Source organism: Pongo abelii, chromosome 13 (genome assembly GCF_028885655.2).
Source record: "Pongo abelii isolate AG06213 chromosome 13, NHGRI_mPonAbe1-v2.0_pri, whole genome shotgun sequence".
In the NCBI taxonomy this organism is placed as follows: domain Eukaryota; kingdom Metazoa; phylum Chordata; class Mammalia; order Primates; family Hominidae; genus Pongo; species Pongo abelii.
In genome coordinates, this window is record NC_071998.2 from 1,719,407 (window position 1) to 1,741,445 (window position 22,039).

Sequence of the window (22,039 nt, forward strand, 5' to 3'; positions counted from 1 at the left end):
TGGCAGTGAGCCGAGATTGCGCCACTGCACTCCGGCCTGGGCGGCAGAGTGGGATTCTGCCTCAAAAAAGAAAGAAAAAAAACATCTTCATATATATGAATGTGTGTGTGTGTGTGTGTGTGTGTGTGTGTGTCTGTGTGTGTGTGTGTACTCAGGTACACTCACTTTACTTCTGAGTTATCTCGTCACCACTTAACCAGCACCAATCAGAGACCACATTTTTCTAGGCAGTCTCCAAATGTACATTACAAATAGTAACGTACTTTAAGGATAGTAATGAAGCTCCGGGAAAAATTGCTTGTCTCCACCTCAGCAGACCAACCTGCCTGGGCCAGCTTCTCTCTTCCTCTACTCTTCAGAAAGTGCTAGACCTGCAACATCTGACAGAATACAGCTTCCATGACTCCTCAGTGCCATGGAAATGGAACGAGCTGAGAGCAATCTAAAGACTGGGAGATATTAGGTCTCTTGGATCTTACTTCTTTTGGTTGCTCGAGCACTTTAATTCCCGAGAGAGCCCTCCCATCTCCATCAGTTCTTCCAGGAACCTGTACCCTCCTTGTGTCTCGAAGATACGCTGGTCTAACTTGTTACATGCCTTTACAAGAAAGTTGGTAAAAATAAAAGGAAAGCTGAACAACGTCACAATATGGAGGTATGAAACAGAATTTCCCCATACTTGGTAAAGTTTAGAAATTTGTGTAATACCCGAAGGCAGATTCTATGTACAATAAGTCCTAGTTTAAGAACAAGAGCTGAGGGTATGAGGAAATAAAACTATATTTTCCGGGAGTATCTCTGGCTTCAGGAAGAAAGAGCACATGTTACTCTCCATTCAATATTAGGGCTGAACTATGGGGTCTTTTCGATCCTTTTTGCTTACCCTCTGCGATTCAGGGGGCACATGGCAAAGGTAAACAGACTGAAACAGCACCGTGGATAGCTGTGAGCTGTGCTGGGAAGATTCACGGTGATTCCATAATAAATCTCAGGTCTTTCTTCTGTAACAAAAAATTCCTCTTTTCCATCATCAAGGTAAAGCCGAGTATGTACAAGTAGAGTATGCGATAACTTTGTCACTCGTGACGAACCTAGTCGGTCCGATACTTTAACAACTTCTCCAATGTCTCTGCACTCAGGTTGGATATTCTGAGTGGGTCATCGGTAGAATGAATGAAATCAAGAATACTCTAAAGCAGTGTTTGGAAGTCAATTTCAGTGTCTCCGGAAGCACTGGGAAAATCACCATGTGTAACGAACGTGAAGTATCCACAGGCTCTCTCTGTGTCTTTGAAACTGCCCATGTGTTCATTAGAAACGGCGGCTTGAGGAAAGGTGGTTTTGGAATTGGTTTCCCTCTAGTCTTACGTGATGCATCTCTACTATATTGCATTATAATAAAGCAAAGGGTCACTTGCTGACATAAAGCACAGGAGGCAGGAATGGAAGAGTCAACTTAGAGAAAAAAAGTGCTTTTCGGTTTTATTTTCATTTCTGCAGTTTGGAAAACAGTTTAACAGTTTAACAGATTTTGTGGCGGCTCACAAAAATACATATGAGCGTTGAAAATGTACAGAAGAACAACAATTGGGAGACATTTCCGGAAGCTTCAGTTTCTGAAACCCAGACATGAGCCTACAAGCTAAGACACGGCTACACCAGGCTTCAGCGTGAAACCATACAACTCCTGGGAAGGGCTTCCCTCTCTGAACGCAGCTACCTGTCCACAGGATGCTCTAGGCCCAGGCACCTTTATTCTTCCAACTAGAGAGACATAGAAAGATGCCTCCATATCCCATGAAGATGCCCAAGCATTTGGCCAAGGCTCCTATGAAACAGTCTGCTGTCTTCATCCAGGTAAGGGCAACTTCACATTTTCAGACACTAAGGTCGTGGCTAAATCCAGGGTGGACTGAGAGGCGGAAGCTCCAGCAAACACAGTCCTGTGGCTGGAAGATGAATGCAGTACTTATTCCTGCACCAACAGACCCTTGCCTCTGGCCTTGGGCCTAGAGCATGATTTTTTGGTAGTTGCTGTTGGGGAAGAGGCCCTTGGGCTTTAACCTGCGGACAGCCTCCCTTAAATGCTTGGGCTGCAGCGGGGGCGTTTCTCCCCACATCTCACACACGTCCAGGGCCTCTTCCACCACCTCTCCAACAAAGACCTTGGCGATTCCAGCCATGGCAATGGCGGCGTTCTCAGACACCGAACTGCCGGTGATAGACTTCATCAGACCTGCAATGCGTGCTTTTGGGAAAGCTGACCGGCGACACACTTCGTAGCGGGCCAGCTGCTCCTCAGACATGGCAGACAGCAGGGCTGTCATCCTCTGAGCCTCCTCTGCATCCACGGTGGGCTTCCTCTCCTTCTTTCCTTTGGTATGTCTTTTCCGTCTTTTGGCGGCAGGAGGAGCTGAGGCTGAGGCCTCCTTGTCCCCTTCTGTGAGGTCCATGACATCCTCACTCCTGAGCTCACCTCCCTGATCCCTGGGTTCTTCCAAGTTCCCACCTAGGTCCTCAGGGATTCCATCCTTCTTGCTGCCCTTCAGACCTCGGGGCATGGCGAACATCTCAGCAGACACACCTGTTTGCCTGCCCGTCTCCACGGGTGAGATTCAAGTCTGCCCCGTGACAGCAGCTGTAGAGGCAGAAGTTCTGGCTGGGGTGGTTTGATTACGGATCTGCAGCGAGAACCTTTCGAAGATTTTAGCTGCCGTGTTTCTGCTGAGCCACTTTAGCCATAACTGGACACAGCTCCCTGCCTCCCCTTCCCACACACAAACACACACGCTGAATTTTCTCACTTCCACAATGTGAAGAAACTTGTGGATGGAGAGTATATTAGTTTTACATCAATGCAGAATAAATTCTCACAAATTTTGGACTCTTAAAACAAACCCCAGCTCAGAGGTCAGAAGTTCTACCAGTCCAAGTGACTGCCACCTGCTCAGAGCCACACGAGGGACCTCCGGGATGGGTCTGGCTGTGTGGTCGCTGCCTTCACCTGAGAAGGGTCTGGCTTCGATCTGACTCGAGGTGGTGGCAGAATTCAATGCCTTCGGGTTGTGAGCCCCAGGCCCACTTGTCTGTTCTGCCTGCTGCCGTGAGGACGCTCTCGGCTCCTGCAAGTGTTGCCCAGGTCTGGGCTGTGAGGCTCCCTGGGTCTGCACGGCCAGTGCCGGGGAATCTCCCACAGGGCAATGTCATCTCAGGGAGCTCCAGTCCTCCCTTATAAAGAGCTCGGATGATTGAACTAGACCCAGCCCTTAGCAGCTATTGGCTCAGGATATCCCTAAGGAAATCAGGGATTTGGGCGGGCTCATCAATTCACGCTTCCGCCCATCCCCAAGGGAGGGGCAGACACAGGGCGAGTCTCCGAGGGGCGGAAAATGCAGGGGGTATTTCAGAATTCAGTCTTCCTCACAGAATCGCAAAGTTCACGTTTCACAACCATAAAGAAACTATTTACGCTAAAAATGAGACTTTTTAAGAAGTTGCACTTAGAAAACTTCAATGTCTGAGAAAAAAATATCCCTAACGCACAGGGAAACAGGTGGCTTATCCAATACTCTGGAAATAAAATGGGCTGGGTGAGGGGAATATGAAAATATTATTTCAATTTCATCTCATTTTATTTATTTATTTATGTACTTATTGATTTATTTTTGAGACAGAGTCTCCCTCTGTCCCTCAGGCTGGATTACAGTGTCCTGAGCTCAGCTCACTGCAGCCTCCGCATCCTGGGCCCAAGGCATTCTCCTGCCTCAGCCTCCAGAGTAGCTGGGACTAAATGAGTACGCCACCACGCCAGGCAAATTTTTGTCTTTTTTATAAAGTGTAGAGGAGGTTTCACCATTTGGGCCAGGGTGGTCTTCAACTGCCAACTTCAGATGATCTGCCCCAACTTGCCTTCCAAAGTGAAGGGACTATAGGCGTGAGCCACTGAACCCAGACTATGATAGTTTCACACTGAGGCCTGAAGCTGCTCTGCCTTAGGATTTTTCCTGAGTTTTACGTTCTTGTCATGATGAGTTGCTAGTTCATATTTTCCGTTGGATCTTTTCGAAAGGGATTACTGATGAGATTATGGCTTTCTCACAAAGAATACCACTTTGGTGAAACTATACTGAAATCAGGAGTACCTTATGTTTCCGATACTTATCAAGCACAATATTTGAACACGGCGTGGTAGGTGAAAGTGTAGGAAGCAGAATTTGGCAAACCCCATTTTTTTTCAATTTCGACGGTTTCAGGATTTTGGTTTCAGCCAAACTGAAGAATGTCCTAATGAGCTGTCAATTCACAGGCCATTACAGACAATTTTTGAAACTACATCACACTGTAATTTAAGGAGTACGATTCTAAAGAAATTTGAACAATCTGGTGGTATTGCTAACACCAAACAAGGTTGTTCAGCTCTTTCATCTTTAAAAACAAACAAACAAAAACATGATGTGGAATTCTCTCATTTTACCAAACAGCCGTACGCTCCCTTGAATATGTGACTATGAAACCCAAGTAATTGGAAGAAGAAAAATAAAGGAAACACCTCATCAGTCTCATTAATAGTTTTGTGGAGAATAGTTTATTTTTCAAAAACTGCTGTCTATGTCTTGATATTTTTAGACACGGCTAAAGCTGAAATTGCATGAATCCTCTCTCTAACATTCATGCTACTAAAGAAACTTTTCCCAAGATTTGACTGCATTCATTTCATAAAAGCCCTGTCCTCTTCTCCCCTATGTATCTATATTAGCACTCTGCCTTCTACCCTCTTCCATAGGAAACACAAATCCGTCAATTGATCACTTAAGCCTTTCCAGTTTGGGTACAACATTTTCTGTAGTTGTACTCCTGAGATTTGTCCTTTATACTTCTAAAGACTAGACCCTAGATAATACATGCTTGGGAATAGTGGAGCTAGCTTGCTTAAACTTTATTTAGGCGTATGCTAATTACTTGTGGGGGGCAAAGGCAGGCAGTGAGGATGTTAAGCTTATCCCAAAATAGTCAATTTTGGAAAAGACACAAGTACAGGCCGGGCGTGGTGGCTCAGACCTGTAATCCCAGCACCTTGGGAGGCCGAGGCGGCCGGTCACGAGGTCAGGAGATCGACACCATCCTGGCTAACACGGTGAAACCCCGTCTCTGCTAAACATACACAAATTAGCCGGGCGTGGTGGCAGGCGCTTGTAGTCTCAGCTACTCGGGAGGCTGAGGCAGGAGAAGAGCACGAACCCGGGAGGCGGAGCTGGCAGTGAGCCGAGATTGCGCCACTGCACTCCGGCCTGGGCGGCAGAGTGGGATTCTGCCTCAAAAAAGAAAGAAAAAAAACATCTTCATATATATGAATGTGTGTGTGTGTGTGTGTGTGTGTGTGTGTCTGTGTGTGTGTGTGTACTCAGGTACACTCACTTTACTTCTGAGTTATCTCGTCACCACTTAACCAGCACCAATCAGAGACCACATTTTTCTAGGCAGTCTCCAAATGTACATTACAAATAGTAACGTACTTTAAGGATAGTAATGAAGCTCCGGGAAAAATTGCTTGTCTCCACCTCAGCAGACCAACCTGCCTGGGCCAGCTTCTCTCTTCCTCTACTCTTCAGAAAGTGCTAGACCTGCAACATCTGACAGAATACAGCTTCCATGACTCCTCAGTGCCATGGAAATGGAACGAGCTGAGAGCAATCTAAAGACTGGGAGATATTAGGTCTCTTGGATCTTACTTCTTTTGGTTGCTCGAGCACTTTAATTCCCGAGAGAGCCCTCCCATCTCCATCAGTTCTTCCAGGAACCTGTACCCTCCTTGTGTCTCGAAGATACGCTGGTCTAACTTGTTACATGCCTTTACAAGAAAGTTGGTAAAAATAAAAGGAAAGCTGAACAACGTCACAATATGGAGGTATGAAACAGAATTTCCCCATACTTGGTAAAGTTTAGAAATTTGTGTAATACCCGAAGGCAGATTCTATGTACAATAAGTCCTAGTTTAAGAACAAGAGCTGAGGGTATGAGGAAATAAAACTATATTTTCCGGGAGTATCTCTGGCTTCAGGAAGAAAGAGCACATGTTACTCTCCATTCAATATTAGGGCTGAACTATGGGGTCTTTTCGATCCTTTTTGCTTACCCTCTGCGATTCAGGGGGCACATGGCAAAGGTAAACAGACTGAAACAGCACCGTGGATAGCTGTGAGCTGTGCTGGGAAGATTCACGGTGATTCCATAATAAATCTCAGGTCTTTCTTCTGTAACAAAAAATTCCTCTTTTCCATCATCAAGGTAAAGCCGAGTATGTACAAGTAGAGTATGCGATAACTTTGTCACTCGTGACGAACCTAGTCGGTCCGATACTTTAACAACTTCTCCAATGTCTCTGCACTCAGGTTGGATATTCTGAGTGGGTCATCGGTAGAATGAATGAAATCAAGAATACTCTAAAGCAGTGTTTGGAAGTAAATTTCAGTGTCTCCGGAAGCACTGGGAAAATCACCATGTGTAACGAACGTGAAGTATCCACAGGCTCTCTCTGTGTCTTTGAAACTGCCCATGTGTTCATTAGAAACGGCGGCTTGAGGAAAGGTGGTTTTGGAATTGGTTTCCCTCTAGTCTTACGTGATGCATCTCTACTATATTGCATTATAATAAAGCAAAGGGTCACTTGCTGACATAAAGCACAGGAGGCAGGAATGGAAGAGTCAACTTAGAGAAAAAAAGTGCTTTTCGGTTTTATTTTCATTTCTGCAGTTTGGAAAACAGTTTAACAGTTTAACAGATTTTGTGGCGGCTCACAAAAATACATATGAGCGTTGAAAATGTACAGAAGAACAACAATTGGGAGACATTTCCGGAAGCTTCAGTTTCTGAAACCCAGACATGAGCCTACAAGCTAAGACACGGCTACACCAGGCTTCAGCGTGAAACCATACAACTCCTGGGAAGGGCTTCCCTCTCTGAACGCAGCTACCTGTCCACAGGATGCTCTAGGCCCAGGCACCTTTATTCTTCCAACTAGAGAGACATAGAAAGATGCCTCCATATCCCATGAAGATGCCCAAGCATTTGGCCAAGGCTCCTATGAAACAGTCTGCTGTCTTCATCCAGGTAAGGGCAACTTCACATTTTCAGACACTAAGGTCGTGGGTAAATCCAGGGTGGACTGAGAGGCGGAAGCTCCAGCAAACACAGTCCTGTGGCTGGAAGATGAATGCAGTACTTATTCCTGCACCAACAGACCCTTGCCTCTGGCCTTGGGCCTAGAGCATGATTTTTTGGTAGTTGCTGTTGGGGAAGAGGCCCTTGGGCTTTAACCTGCGGACAGCCTCCCTTAAATGCTTGGGCTGCAGCGGGGGCGTTTCTCCCCACATCTCACACACGTCCAGGGCCTCTTCCACCACCTCTCCAACAAAGACCTTGGCGATTCCAGCCATGGCAATGGCGGCGTTCTCAGACACCGAACTGCCGGTGATAGACTTCATCAGACCTGCAATGCGTGCTTTTGGGAAAGCTGACCGGCGACACACTTCGTAGCGGGCCAGCTGCTCCTCAGACATGGCAGACAGCAGGGCTGTCATCCTCTGAGCCTCCTCTGCATCCACGGTGGGCTTCCTCTCCTTCTTTCCTTTGGTATGTCTTTTCCGTCTTTTGGCGGCAGGAGGAGCTGAGGCTGAGGCCTCCTTGTCCCCTTCTGTGAGGTCCATGACATCCTCACTCCTGAGCTCACCTCCCTGATCCCTGGGTTCTTCCAAGTTCCCACCTAGGTCCTCAGGGATTCCATCCTTCTTGCTGCCCTTCAGACCTCGGGGCATGGCGAACATCTCAGCAGACACACCTGTTTGCCTGCCCGTCTCCACGGGTGAGATTCAAGTCTGCCCCGTGACAGCAGCTGTAGAGGCAGAAGTTCTGGCTGGGGTGGTTTGATTACGGATCTGCAGCGAGAACCTTTCGAAGATTTTAGCTGCCGTGTTTCTGCTGAGCCACTTTAGCCATAACTGGACACAGCTCCCTGCCTCCCCTTCCCACACACAAACACACACGCTGAATTTTCTCACTTCCACAATGTGAAGAAACTTGTGGATGGAGAGTATATTAGTTTTACATCAATGCAGAATAAATTCTCACAAATTTTGGACTCTTAAAACAAACCCCAGCTCAGAGGTCAGAAGTTCTACCAGTCCAAGTGACTGCCACCTGCTCAGAGCCACACGAGGGACCTCCGGGATGGGTCTGGCTGTGTGGTCGCTGCCTTCACCTGAGAAGGGTCTGGCTTCGATCTGACTCGAGGTGGTGGCAGAATTCAATGCCTTCGGGTTGTGAGCCCCAGGCCCACTTGTCTGTTCTGCCTGCTGCCGTGAGGACGCTCTCGGCTCCTGCAAGTGTTGCCCAGGTCTGGGCTGTGAGGCTCCCTGGGTCTGCACGGCCAGTGCCGGGGAATCTCCCACAGGGCAATGTCATCTCAGGGAGCTCCAGTCCTCCCTTATAAAGAGCTCGGATGATTGAACTAGACCCAGCCCTTAGCAGCTATTGGCTCAGGATATCCCTAAGGAAATCAGGGATTTGGGCGGGCTCATCAATTCACGCTTCCGCCCACCCCCAAGGGAGGGGCAGACACAGGGCGAGTCTCCGAGGGGCGGAAAATGCAGGGGGTATTTCAGAATTCAGTCTTCCTCACAGAATCGCAAAGTTCACGTTTCACAACCATAAAGAAACTATTTACGCTAAAAATGAGACTTTTTAAGAAGTTGCACTTAGAAAACTTCAATGTCTGAGAAAAAAATATCCCTAACGCACAGGGAAACAGGTGGCTTATCCAATACTCTGGAAATAAAATGGGCTGGGTGAGGGGAATATGAAAATATTATTTCAATTTCATCTCATTTTATTTATTTATTTATGTACTTATTGATTTATTTTTGAGACAGAGTCTCCCTCTGTCCCTCAGGCTGGATTACAGTGTCCTGAGCTCAGCTCACTGCAGCCTCCGCATCCTGGGCCCAAGGCATTCTCCTGCCTCAGCCTCCAGAGTAGCTGGGACTAAATGAGTACGCCACCACGCCAGGCAAATTTTTGTCTTTTTTATAAAGTGTAGAGGAGGTTTCACCATTTGGGCCAGGGTGGTCTTCAACTGCCAACTTCAGATGATCTGCCCCAACTTGCCTTCCAAAGTGAAGGGACTATAGGCGTGAGCCACTGAACCCAGACTATGATAGTTTCACACTGAGGCCTGAAGCTGCTCTGCCTTAGGATTTTTCCTGAGTTTTACGTTCTTGTCATGATGAGTTGCTAGTTCATATTTTCCGTTGGATCTTTTCGAAAGGGATTACTGATGAGATTATGGCTTTCTCACAAAGAATACCACTTTGGTGAAACTATACTGAAATCAGGAGTACCTTATGTTTCCGATACTTATCAAGCACAATATTTGAACACGGCGTGGTAGGTGAAAGTGTAGGAAGCAGAATTTGGCAAACCCCATTTTTTTTCAATTTCGACGGTTTCAGGATTTTGGTTTCAGCCAAACTGAAGAATGTCCTAATGAGCTGTCAATTCACAGGCCATTACAGACAATTTTTGAAACTACATCACACTGTAATTTAAGGAGTACGATTCTAAAGAAATTTGAACAATCTGGTGGTATTGCTAACACCAAACAAGGTTGTTCAGCTCTTTCATCTTTAAAAACAAACAAACAAAAACATGATGTGGAATTCTCTCATTTTACCAAACAGCCGTACGCTCCCTTGAATATGTGACTATGAAACCCAAGTAATTGGAAGAAGAAAAATAAAGGAAACACCTCATCAGTCTCATTAATAGTTTTGTGGAGAATAGTTTATTTTTCAAAAACTGCTGTCTATGTCTTGATATTTTTAGACACGGCTAAAGCTGAAATTGCATGAATCCTCTCTCTAACATTCATGCTACTAAAGAAACTTTTCCCAAGATTTGACTGCATTCATTTCATAAAAGCCCTGTCCTCTTCTCCCCTATGTATCTATATTAGCACTCTGCCTTCTACCCTCTTCCATAGGAAACACAAATCCGTCAGTTGATCACTTAAGCCTTTCCAGTTTGGGTACAACATTTTCTGTAGTTGTACTCCTGAGATTTGTCCTTTATACTTCTAAAGACTAGACCCTAGATAATACATGCTTGGGAATAGTGGAGCTAGCTTGCTTAAACTTTATTTAGGCGTATGCTAATTACTTGTGGGGGGCAAAGGCAGGCAGTGAGGATGTTAAGCTTATCCCAAAATAGTCAATTTTGGAAAAGACACAAGTACAGGCCGGGCGTGGTGGCTCAGACCTGTAATCCCAGCACCTTGGGAGGCCGAGGCGGCCGGTCACGAGGTCAGGAGATCGACACCATCCTGGCTAACACGGTGAAACCCCGTCTCTGCTAAACATACACAAATTAGCCGGGCGTGGTGGCAGGCGCTTGTAGTCTCAGCTACTCGGGAGGCTGAGGCAGGAGAAGAGCACGAACCCGGGAGGCGGAGCTGGCAGTGAGCCGAGATTGCGCCACTGCACTCCGGCCTGGGCGGCAGAGTGGGATTCTGCCTCAAAAAAGAAAGAAAAAAAACATCTTCATATATATGAATGTGTGTGTGTGTGTGTGTGTGTGTGTGTGTCTGTGTGTGTGTGTGTACTCAGGTACACTCACTTTACTTCTGAGTTATCTCGTCACCACTTAACCAGCACCAATCAGAGACCACATTTTTCTAGGCAGTCTCCAAATGTACATTACAAATAGTAACGTACTTTAAGGATAGTAATGAAGCTCCGGGAAAAATTGCTTGTCTCCACCTCAGCAGACCAACCTGCCTGGGCCAGCTTCTCTCTTCCTCTACTCTTCAGAAAGTGCTAGACCTGCAACATCTGACAGAATACAGCTTCCATGACTCCTCAGTGCCATGGAAATGGAACGAGCTGAGAGCAATCTAAAGACTGGGAGATATTAGGTCTCTTGGATCTTACTTCTTTTGGTTGCTCGAGCACTTTAATTCCCGAGAGAGCCCTCCCATCTCCATCAGTTCTTCCAGGAACCTGTACCCTCCTTGTGTCTCGAAGATACGCTGGTCTAACTTGTTACATGCCTTTACAAGAAAGTTGGTAAAAATAAAAGGAAAGCTGAACAACGTCACAATATGGAGGTATGAAACAGAATTTCCCCATACTTGGTAAAGTTTAGAAATTTGTGTAATACCCGAAGGCAGATTCTATGTACAATAAGTCCTAGTTTAAGAACAAGAGCTGAGGGTATGAGGAAATAAAACTATATTTTCCGGGAGTATCTCTGGCTTCAGGAAGAAAGAGCACATGTTACTCTCCATTCAATATTAGGGCTGAACTATGGGGTCTTTTCGATCCTTTTTGCTTACCCTCTGCGATTCAGGGGGCACATGGCAAAGGTAAACAGACTGAAACAGCACCGTGGATAGCTGTGAGCTGTGCTGGGAAGATTCACGGTGATTCCATAATAAATCTCAGGTCTTTCTTCTGTAACAAAAAATTCCTCTTTTCCATCATCAAGGTAAAGCCGAGTATGTACAAGTAGAGTATGCGATAACTTTGTCACTCGTGACGAACCTAGTCGGTCCGATACTTTAACAACTTCTCCAATGTCTCTGCACTCAGGTTGGATATTCTGAGTGGGTCATCGGTAGAATGAATGAAATCAAGAATACTCTAAAGCAGTGTTTGGAAGTCAATTTCAGTGTCTCCGGAAGCACTGGGAAAATCACCATGTGTAACGAACGTGAAGTATCCACAGGCTCTCTCTGTGTCTTTGAAACTGCCCATGTGTTCATTAGAAACGGCGGCTTGAGGAAAGGTGGTTTTGGAATTGGTTTCCCTCTAGTCTTACGTGATGCATCTCTACTATATTGCATTATAATAAAGCAAAGGGTCACTTGCTGACATAAAGCACAGGAGGCAGGAATGGAAGAGTCAACTTAGAGAAAAAAAGTGCTTTTCGGTTTTATTTTCATTTCTGCAGTTTGGAAAACAGTTTAACAGTTTAACAGATTTTGTGGCGGCTCACAAAAATACATATGAGCGTTGAAAATGTACAGAAGAACAACAATTGGGAGACATTTCCGGAAGCTTCAGTTTCTGAAACCCAGACATGAGCCTACAAGCTAAGACACGGCTACACCAGGCTTCAGCGTGAAACCATACAACTCCTGGGAAGGGCTTCCCTCTCTGAACGCAGCTACCTGTCCACAGGATGCTCTAGGCCCAGGCACCTTTATTCTTCCAACTAGAGAGACATAGAAAGATGCCTCCATATCCCATGAAGATGCCCAAGCATTTGGCCAAGGCTCCTATGAAACAGTCTGCTGTCTTCATCCAGGTAAGGGCAACTTCACATTTTCAGACACTAAGGTCGTGGCTAAATCCAGGGTGGACTGAGAGGCGGAAGCTCCAGCAAACACAGTCCTGTGGCTGGAAGATGAATGCAGTACTTATTCCTGCACCAACAGACCCTTGCCTCTGGCCTTGGGCCTAGAGCATGATTTTTTGGTAGTTGCTGTTGGGGAAGAGGCCCTTGGGCTTTAACCTGCGGACAGCCTCCCTTAAATGCTTGGGCTGCAGCGGGGGCGTTTCTCCCCACATCTCACACACGTCCAGGGCCTCTTCCACCACCTCTCCAACAAAGACCTTGGCGATTCCAGCCATGGCAATGGCGGCGTTCTCAGACACCGAACTGCCGGTGATAGACTTCATCAGACCTGCAATGCGTGCTTTTGGGAAAGCTGACCGGCGACACACTTCGTAGCGGGCCAGCTGCTCCTCAGACATGGCAGACAGCAGGGCTGTCATCCTCTGAGCCTCCTCTGCATCCACGGTGGGCTTCCTCTCCTTCTTTCCTTTGGTATGTCTTTTCCGTCTTTTGGCGGCAGGAGGAGCTGAGGCTGAGGCCTCCTTGTCCCCTTCTGTGAGGTCCATGACATCCTCACTCCTGAGCTCACCTCCCTGATCCCTGGGTTCTTCCAAGTTCCCACCTAGGTCCTCAGGGATTCCATCCTTCTTGCTGCCCTTCAGACCTCGGGGCATGGCGAACATCTCAGCAGACACACCTGTTTGCCTGCCCGTCTCCACGGGTGAGATTCAAGTCTGCCCCGTGACAGCAGCTGTAGAGGCAGAAGTTCTGGCTGGGGTGGTTTGATTACGGATCTGCAGCGAGAACCTTTCGAAGATTTTAGCTGCCGTGTTTCTGCTGAGCCACTTTAGCCATAACTGGACACAGCTCCCTGCCTCCCCTTCCCACACACAAACACACACGCTGAATTTTCTCACTTCCACAATGTGAAGAAACTTGTGGATGGAGAGTATATTAGTTTTACATCAATGCAGAATAAATTCTCACAAATTTTGGACTCTTAAAACAAACCCCAGCTCAGAGGTCAGAAGTTCTACCAGTCCAAGTGACTGCCACCTGCTCAGAGCCACACGAGGGACCTCCGGGATGGGTCTGGCTGTGTGGTCGCTGCCTTCACCTGAGAAGGGTCTGGCTTCGATCTGACTCGAGGTGGTGGCAGAATTCAATGCCTTCGGGTTGTGAGCCCCAGGCCCACTTGTCTGTTCTGCCTGCTGCCGTGAGGACGCTCTCGGCTCCTGCAAGTGTTGCCCAGGTCTGGGCTGTGAGGCTCCCTGGGTCTGCACGGCCAGTGCCGGGGAATCTCCCACAGGGCAATGTCATCTCAGGGAGCTCCAGTCCTCCCTTATAAAGAGCTCGGATGATTGAACTAGACCCAGCCCTTAGCAGCTATTGGCTCAGGATATCCCTAAGGAAATCAGGGATTTGGGCGGGCTCATCAATTCACGCTTCCGCCCACCCCCAAGGGAGGGGCAGACACAGGGCGAGTCTCCGAGGGGCGGAAAATGCAGGGGGTATTTCAGAATTCAGTCTTCCTCACAGAATCGCAAAGTTCACGTTTCACAACCATAAAGAAACTATTTACGCTAAAAATGAGACTTTTTAAGAAGTTGCACTTAGAAAACTTCAATGTCTGAGAAAAAAATATCCCTAACGCACAGGGAAACAGGTGGCTTATCCAATACTCTGGAAATAAAATGGGCTGGGTGAGGGGAATATGAAAATATTATTTCAATTTCATCTCATTTTATTTATTTATTTATGTACTTATTGATTTATTTTTGAGACAGAGTCTCCCTCTGTCCCTCAGGCTGGATTACAGTGTCCTGAGCTCAGCTCACTGCAGCCTCCGCATCCTGGGCCCAAGGCATTCTCCTGCCTCAGCCTCCAGAGTAGCTGGGACTAAATGAGTACGCCACCACGCCAGGCAAATTTTTGTCTTTTTTATAAAGTGTAGAGGAGGTTTCACCATTTGGGCCAGGGTGGTCTTCAACTGCCAACTTCAGATGATCTGCCCCAACTTGCCTTCCAAAGTGAAGGGACTATAGGCGTGAGCCACTGAACCCAGACTATGATAGTTTCACACTGAGGCCTGAAGCTGCTCTGCCTTAGGATTTTTCCTGAGTTTTACGTTCTTGTCATGATGAGTTGCTAGTTCATATTTTCCGTTGGATCTTTTCGAAAGGGATTACTGATGAGATTATGGCTTTCTCACAAAGAATACCACTTTGGTGAAACTATACTGAAATCAGGAGTACCTTATGTTTCCGATACTTATCAAGCACAATATTTGAACACGGCGTGGTAGGTGAAAGTGTAGGAAGCAGAATTTGGCAAACCCCATTTTTTTTCAATTTCGACGGTTTCAGGATTTTGGTTTCAGCCAAACTGAAGAATGTCCTAATGAGCTGTCAATTCACAGGCCATTACAGACAATTTTTGAAACTACATCACACTGTAATTTAAGGAGTACGATTCTAAAGAAATTTGAACAATCTGGTGGTATTGCTAACACCAAACAAGGTTGTTCAGCTCTTTCATCTTTAAAAACAAACAAACAAAAACATGATGTGGAATTCTCTCATTTTACCAAACAGCCGTACGCTCCCTTGAATATGTGACTATGAAACCCAAGTAATTGGAAGAAGAAAAATAAAGGAAACACCTCATCAGTCTCATTAATAGTTTTGTGGAGAATAGTTTATTTTTCAAAAACTGCTGTCTATGTCTTGATATTTTTAGACACGGCTAAAGCTGAAATTGCATGAATCCTCTCTCTAACATTCATGCTACTAAAGAAACTTTTCCCAAGATTTGACTGCATTCATTTCATAAAAGCCCTGTCCTCTTCTCCCCTATGTATCTATATTAGCACTCTGCCTTCTACCCTCTTCCATAGGAAACACAAATCCGTCAGTTGATCACTTAAGCCTTTCCAGTTTGGGTACAACATTTTCTGTAGTTGTACTCCTGAGATTTGTCCTTTATACTTCTAAAGACTAGACCCTAGATAATACATGCTTGGGAATAGTGGAGCTAGCTTGCTTAAACTTTATTTAGGCGTATGCTAATTACTTGTGGGGGGCAAAGGCAGGCAGTGAGGATGTTAAGCTTATCCCAAAATAGTCAATTTTGGAAAAGACACAAGTACAGGCCGGGCGTGGTGGCTCAGACCTGTAATCCCAGCACCTTGGGAGGCCGAGGCGGCCGGTCACGAGGTCAGGAGATCGACACCATCCTGGCTAACACGGTGAAACCCCGTCTCTGCTAAACATACACAAATTAGCCGGGCGTGGTGGCAGGCGCTTGTAGTCTCAGCTACTCGGGAGGCTGAGGCAGGAGAAGAGCACGAACCCGGGAGGCGGAGCTGGCAGTGAGCCGAGATTGCGCCACTGCACTCCGGCCTGGGCGGCAGAGTGGGATTCTGCCTCAAAAAAGAAAGAAAAAAAACATCTTCATATATATGAATGTGTGTGTGTGTGTGTGTGTGTGTGTGTGTCTGTGTGTGTGTGTGTACTCAGGTACACTCACTTTACTTCTGAGTTATCTCGTCACCACTTAACCAGCACCAATCAGAGACCACATTTTTCTAGGCAGTCTCCAAATGTACATTACAAATAGTAACGTACTTTAAGGATAGTAATGAAGCTCCGGGAAAAATTGCTTGTCTCCACCTCAGCAGACCAACCTGCCTGGGCCAGCTTCTCTCTTCCTCTACTCTTCAGAAAGTGCTAGACCTGCAACATCTGACAGAATACAGCTTCCATGACTCCTCAGTGCCATGGAAATGGAACGAGCTGAGAGCAATCTAAAGACTGGGAGATATTAGGTCTCTTGGATCTTACTTCTTTTGGTTGCTCGAGCACTTTAATTCCCGAGAGAGCCCTCCCATCTCCATCAGTTCTTCCAGGAACCTGTACCCTCCTTGTGTCTCGAAGATACGCTGGTCTAACTTGTTACATGCCTTTACAAGAAAGTTGGTAAAAATAAAAGGAAAGCTGAACAACGTCACAATATGGAGGTATGAAACAGAATTTCCCCATACTTGGTAAAGTTTAGAAATTTGTGTAATACCCGAAGGCAGATTCTATGTACAATAAGTCCTAGTTTAAGAACAAGAGCTGAGGGTATGAGGAAATAAAACTATATTTTCCGGGAGTATCTCTGGCTTCAGGAAGAAAGAGCACATGTTACTCTCCATTCAATATTAGGGCTGAACTATGGGGTCTTTTCGATCCTTTTTGCTTACCCTCTGCGATTCAGGGGGCACATGGCAAAGGTAAACAGACTGAAACAGCACCGTGGATAGCTGTGAGCTGTGCTGGGAAGATTCACGGTGATTCCATAATAAATCTCAGGTCTTTCTTCTGTAACAAAAAATTCCTCTTTTCCATCATCAAGGTAAAGCCGAGTATGTACAAGTAGAGTATGCGATAACTTTGTCACTCGTGACGAACCTAGTCGGTCCGATACTTTAACAACTTCTCCAATGTCTCTGCACTCAGGTTGGATATTCTGAGTGGGTCATCGGTAGAATGAATGAAATCAAGAATACTCTAAAGCAGTGTTTGGAAGTAAATTTCAGTGTCTCCGGAAGCACTGGGAAAATCACCATGTGTAACGAACGTGAAGTATCCACAGGCTCTCTCTGTGTCTTTGAAACTGCCCATGTGTTCATTAGAAACGGCGGCTTGAGGAAAGGTGGTTTTGGAATTGGTTTCCCTCTAGTCTTACGTGATGCATCTCTACTATATTGCATTATAATAAAGCAAAGGGTCACTTGCTGACATAAAGCACAGGAGGCAGGAATGGAAGAGTCAACTTAGAGAAAAAAAGTGCTTTTCGGTTTTATTTTCATTTCTGCAGTTTGGAAAACAGTTTAACAGTTTAACAGATTTTGTGGCGGCTCACAAAAATACATATGAGCGTTGAAAATGTACAGAAGAACAACAATTGGGAGACATTTCCGGAAGCTTCAGTTTCTGAAACCCAGACATGAGCCTACAAGCTAAGACACGGCTACACCAGGCTTCAGCGTGAAACCATACAACTCCTGGGAAGGGCTTCCCTCTCTGAACGCAGCTACCTGTCCACAGGATGCTCTAGGCCCAGGCACCTTTATTCTTCCAACTAGAGAGACATAGAAAGATGCCTCCATATCCCATGAAGATGCCCAAGCATTTGGCCAAGGCTCCTATGAAACAGTCTGCTGTCTTCATCCAGGTAAGGGCAACTTCACATTTTCAGACACTAAGGTCGTGGCTAAATCCAGGGTGGACTGAGAGGCGGAAGCTCCAGCAAACACAGTCCTGTGGCTGGAAGATGAATGCAGTACTTATTCCTGCACCAACAGACCCTTGCCTCTGGCCTTGGGCCTAGAGCATGATTTTTTGGTAGTTGCTGTTGGGGAAGAGGCCCTTGGGCTTTAACCTGCGGACAGCCTCCCTTAAATGCTTGGGCTGCAGCGGGGGCGTTTCTCCCCACATCTCACACACGTCCAGGGCCTCTTCCACCACCTCTCCAACAAAGACCTTGGCGATTCCAGCCATGGCAATGGCGGCGTTCTCAGACACCGAACTGCCGGTGATAGACTTCATCAGACCTGCAATGCGTGCTTTTGGGAAAGCTGACCGGCGACACACTTCGTAGCGGGCCAGCTGCTCCTCAGACATGGCAGACAGCAGGGCTGTCATCCTCTGAGCCTCCTCTGCATCCACGGTGGGCTTCCTCTCCTTCTTTCCTTTGGTATGTCTTTTCCGTCTTTTGGCGGCAGGAGGAGCTGAGGCTGAGGCCTCCTTGTCCCCTTCTGTGAGGTCCATGACATCCTCACTCCTGAGCTCACCTCCCTGATCCCTGGGTTCTTCCAAGTTCCCACCTAGGTCCTCAGGGATTCCATCCTTCTTGCTGCCCTTCAGACCTCGGGGCATGGCGAACATCTCAGCAGACACACCTGTTTGCCTGCCCGTCTCCACGGGTGAGATTCAAGTCTGCCCCGTGACAGCAGCTGTAGAGGCAGAAGTTCTGGCTGGGGTGGTTTGATTACGGATCTGCAGCGAGAACCTTTCGAAGATTTTAGCTGCCGTGTTTCTGCTGAGCCACTTTAGCCATAACTGGACACAGCTCCCTGCCTCCCCTTCCCACACACAAACACACACGCTGAATTTTCTCACTTCCACAATGTGAAGAAACTTGTGGATGGAGAGTATATTAGTTTTACATCAATGCAGAATAAATTCTCACAAATTTTGGACTCTTAAAACAAACCCCAGCTCAGAGGTCAGAAGTTCTACCAGTCCAAGTGACTGCCACCTGCTCAGAGCCACACGAGGGACCTCCGGGATGGGTCTGGCTGTGTGGTCGCTGCCTTCACCTGAGAAGGGTCTGGCTTCGATCTGACTCGAGGTGGTGGCAGAATTCAATGCCTTCGGGTTGTGAGCCCCAGGCCCACTTGTCTGTTCTGCCTGCTGCCGTGAGGACGCTCTCGGCTCCTGCAAGTGTTGCCCAGGTCTGGGCTGTGAGGCTCCCTGGGTCTGCACGGCCAGTGCCGGGGAATCTCCCACAGGGCAATGTCATCTCAGGGAGCTCCAGTCCTCCCTTATAAAGAGCTCGGATGATTGAACTAGACCCAGCCCTTAGCAGCTATTGGCTCAGGATATCCCTAAGGAAATCAGGGATTTGGGCGGGCTCATCAATTCACGCTTCCGCCCACCCCCAAGGGAGGGGCAGACACAGGGCGAGTCTCCGAGGGGCGGAAAATGCAGGGGGTATTTCAGAATTCAGTCTTCCTCACAGAATCGCAAAGTTCACGTTTCACAACCATAAAGAAACTATTTACGCTAAAAATGAGACTTTTTAAGAAGTTGCACTTAGAAAACTTCAATGTCTGAGAAAAAAATATCCCTAACGCACAGGGAAACAGGTGGCTTATCCAATACTCTGGAAATAAAATGGGCTGGGTGAGGGGAATATGAAAATATTATTTCAATTTCATCTCATTTTATTTATTTATTTATGTACTTATTGATTTATTTTTGAGACAGAGTCTCCCTCTGTCCCTCAGGCTGGATTACAGTGTCCTGAGCTCAGCTCACTGCAGCCTCCGCATCCTGGGCCCAAGGCATTCTCCTGCCTCAGCCTCCAGAGTAGCTGGGACTAAATGAGTACGCCACCACGCCAGGCAAATTTTTGTCTTTTTTATAAAGTGTAGAGGAGGTTTCACCATTTGGGCCAGGGTGGTCTTCAACTGCCAACTTCAGATGATCTGCCCCAACTTGCCTTCCAAAGTGAAGGGACTATAGGCGTGAGCCACTGAACCCAGACTATGATAGTTTCACACTGAGGCCTGAAGCTGCTCTGCCTTAGGATTTTTCCTGAGTTTTACGTTCTTGTCATGATGAGTTGCTAGTTCATATTTTCCGTTGGATCTTTTCGAAAGGGATTACTGATGAGATTATGGCTTTCTCACAAAGAATACCACTTTGGTGAAACTATACTGAAATCAGGAGTACCTTATGTTTCCGATACTTATCAAGCACAATATTTGAACACGGCGTGGTAGGTGAAAGTGTAGGAAGCAGAATTTGGCAAACCCCATTTTTTTTCAATTTCGACGGTTTCAGGATTTTGGTTTCAGCCAAACTGAAGAATGTCCTAATGAGCTGTCAATTCACAGGCCATTACAGACAATTTTTGAAACTACATCACACTGTAATTTAAGGAGTACGATTCTAAAGAAATTTGAACAATCTGGTGGTATTGCTAACACCAAACAAGGTTGTTCAGCTCTTTCATCTTTAAAAACAAACAAACAAAAACATGATGTGGAATTCTCTCATTTTACCAAACAGCCGTACGCTCCCTTGAATATGTGACTATGAAACCCAAGTAATTGGAAGAAGAAAAATAAAGGAAACACCTCATCAGTCTCATTAATAGTTTTGTGGAGAATAGTTTATTTTTCAAAAACTGCTGTCTATGTCTTGATATTTTTAGACACGGCTAAAGCTGAAATTGCATGAATCCTCTCTCTAACATTCATGCTACTAAAGAAACTTTTCCCAAGATTTGACTGCATTCATTTCATAAAAGCCCTGTCCTCTTCTCCCCTATGTATCTATATTAGCACTCTGCCTTCTACCCTCTTCCATAGGAAACACAAATCCGTCAATTGATCACTTAAGCCTTTCCAGTTTGGGTACAACATTTTCTGTAGTTGTACTCCTGAGATTTGTCCTTTATACTTCTAAAGACTAGACCCTAGATAATACATGCTTGGGAATAGTGGAGCTAGCTTGCTTAAACTTTATTTAGGCGTATGCTAATTACTTGTGGGGGGCAAAGGCAGGCAGTGAGGATGTTAAGCTTATCCCAAAATAGTCAATTTTGGAAAAGACACAAGTACAGGCCGGGCGTGGTGGCTCAGACCTGTAATCCCAGCACCTTGGGAGGCCGAGGCGGCCGGTCACGAGGTCAGGAGATCGACACCATCCTGGCTAACACGGTGAAACCCCGTCTCTGCTAAACATACACAAATTAGCCGGGCGTGGTGGCAGGCGCTTGTAGTCTCAGCTACTCGGGAGGCTGAGGCAGGAGAAGAGCACGAACCCGGGAGGCGGAGCTGGCAGTGAGCCGAGATTGCGCCACTGCACTCCGGCCTGGGCGGCAGAGTGGGATTCTGCCTCAAAAAAGAAAGAAAAAAAACATCTTCATATATATGAATGTGTGTGTGTGTGTGTGTGTGTGTGTGTGTCTGTGTGTGTGTGTGTACTCAGGTACACTCACTTTACTTCTGAGTTATCTCGTCACCACTTAACCAGCACCAATCAGAGACCACATTTTTCTAGGCAGTCTCCAAATGTACATTACAAATAGTAACGTACTTTAAGGATAGTAATGAAGCTCCGGGAAAAATTGCTTGTCTCCACCTCAGCAGACCAACCTGCCTGGGCCAGCTTCTCTCTTCCTCTACTCTTCAGAAAGTGCTAGACCTGCAACATCTGACAGAATACAGCTTCCATGACTCCTCAGTGCCATGGAAATGGAACGAGCTGAGAGCAATCTAAAGACTGGGAGATATTAGGTCTCTTGGATCTTACTTCTTTTGGTTGCTCGAGCACTTTAATTCCCGAGAGAGCCCTCCCATCTCCATCAGTTCTTCCAGGAACCTGTACCCTCCTTGTGTCTCGAAGATACGCTGGTCTAACTTGTTACATGCCTTTACAAGAAAGTTGGTAAAAATAAAAGGAAAGCTGAACAACGTCACAATATGGAGGTATGAAACAGAATTTCCCCATACTTGGTAAAGTTTAGAAATTTGTGTAATACCCGAAGGCAGATTCTATGTACAATAAGTCCTAGTTTAAGAACAAGAGCTGAGGGTATGAGGAAATAAAACTATATTTTCCGGGAGTATCTCTGGCTTCAGGAAGAAAGAGCACATGTTACTCTCCATTCAATATTAGGGCTGAACTATGGGGTCTTTTCGATCCTTTTTGCTTACCCTCTGCGATTCAGGGGGCACATGGCAAAGGTAAACAGACTGAAACAGCACCGTGGATAGCTGTGAGCTGTGCTGGGAAGATTCACGGTGATTCCATAATAAATCTCAGGTCTTTCTTCTGTAACAAAAAATTCCTCTTTTCCATCATCAAGGTAA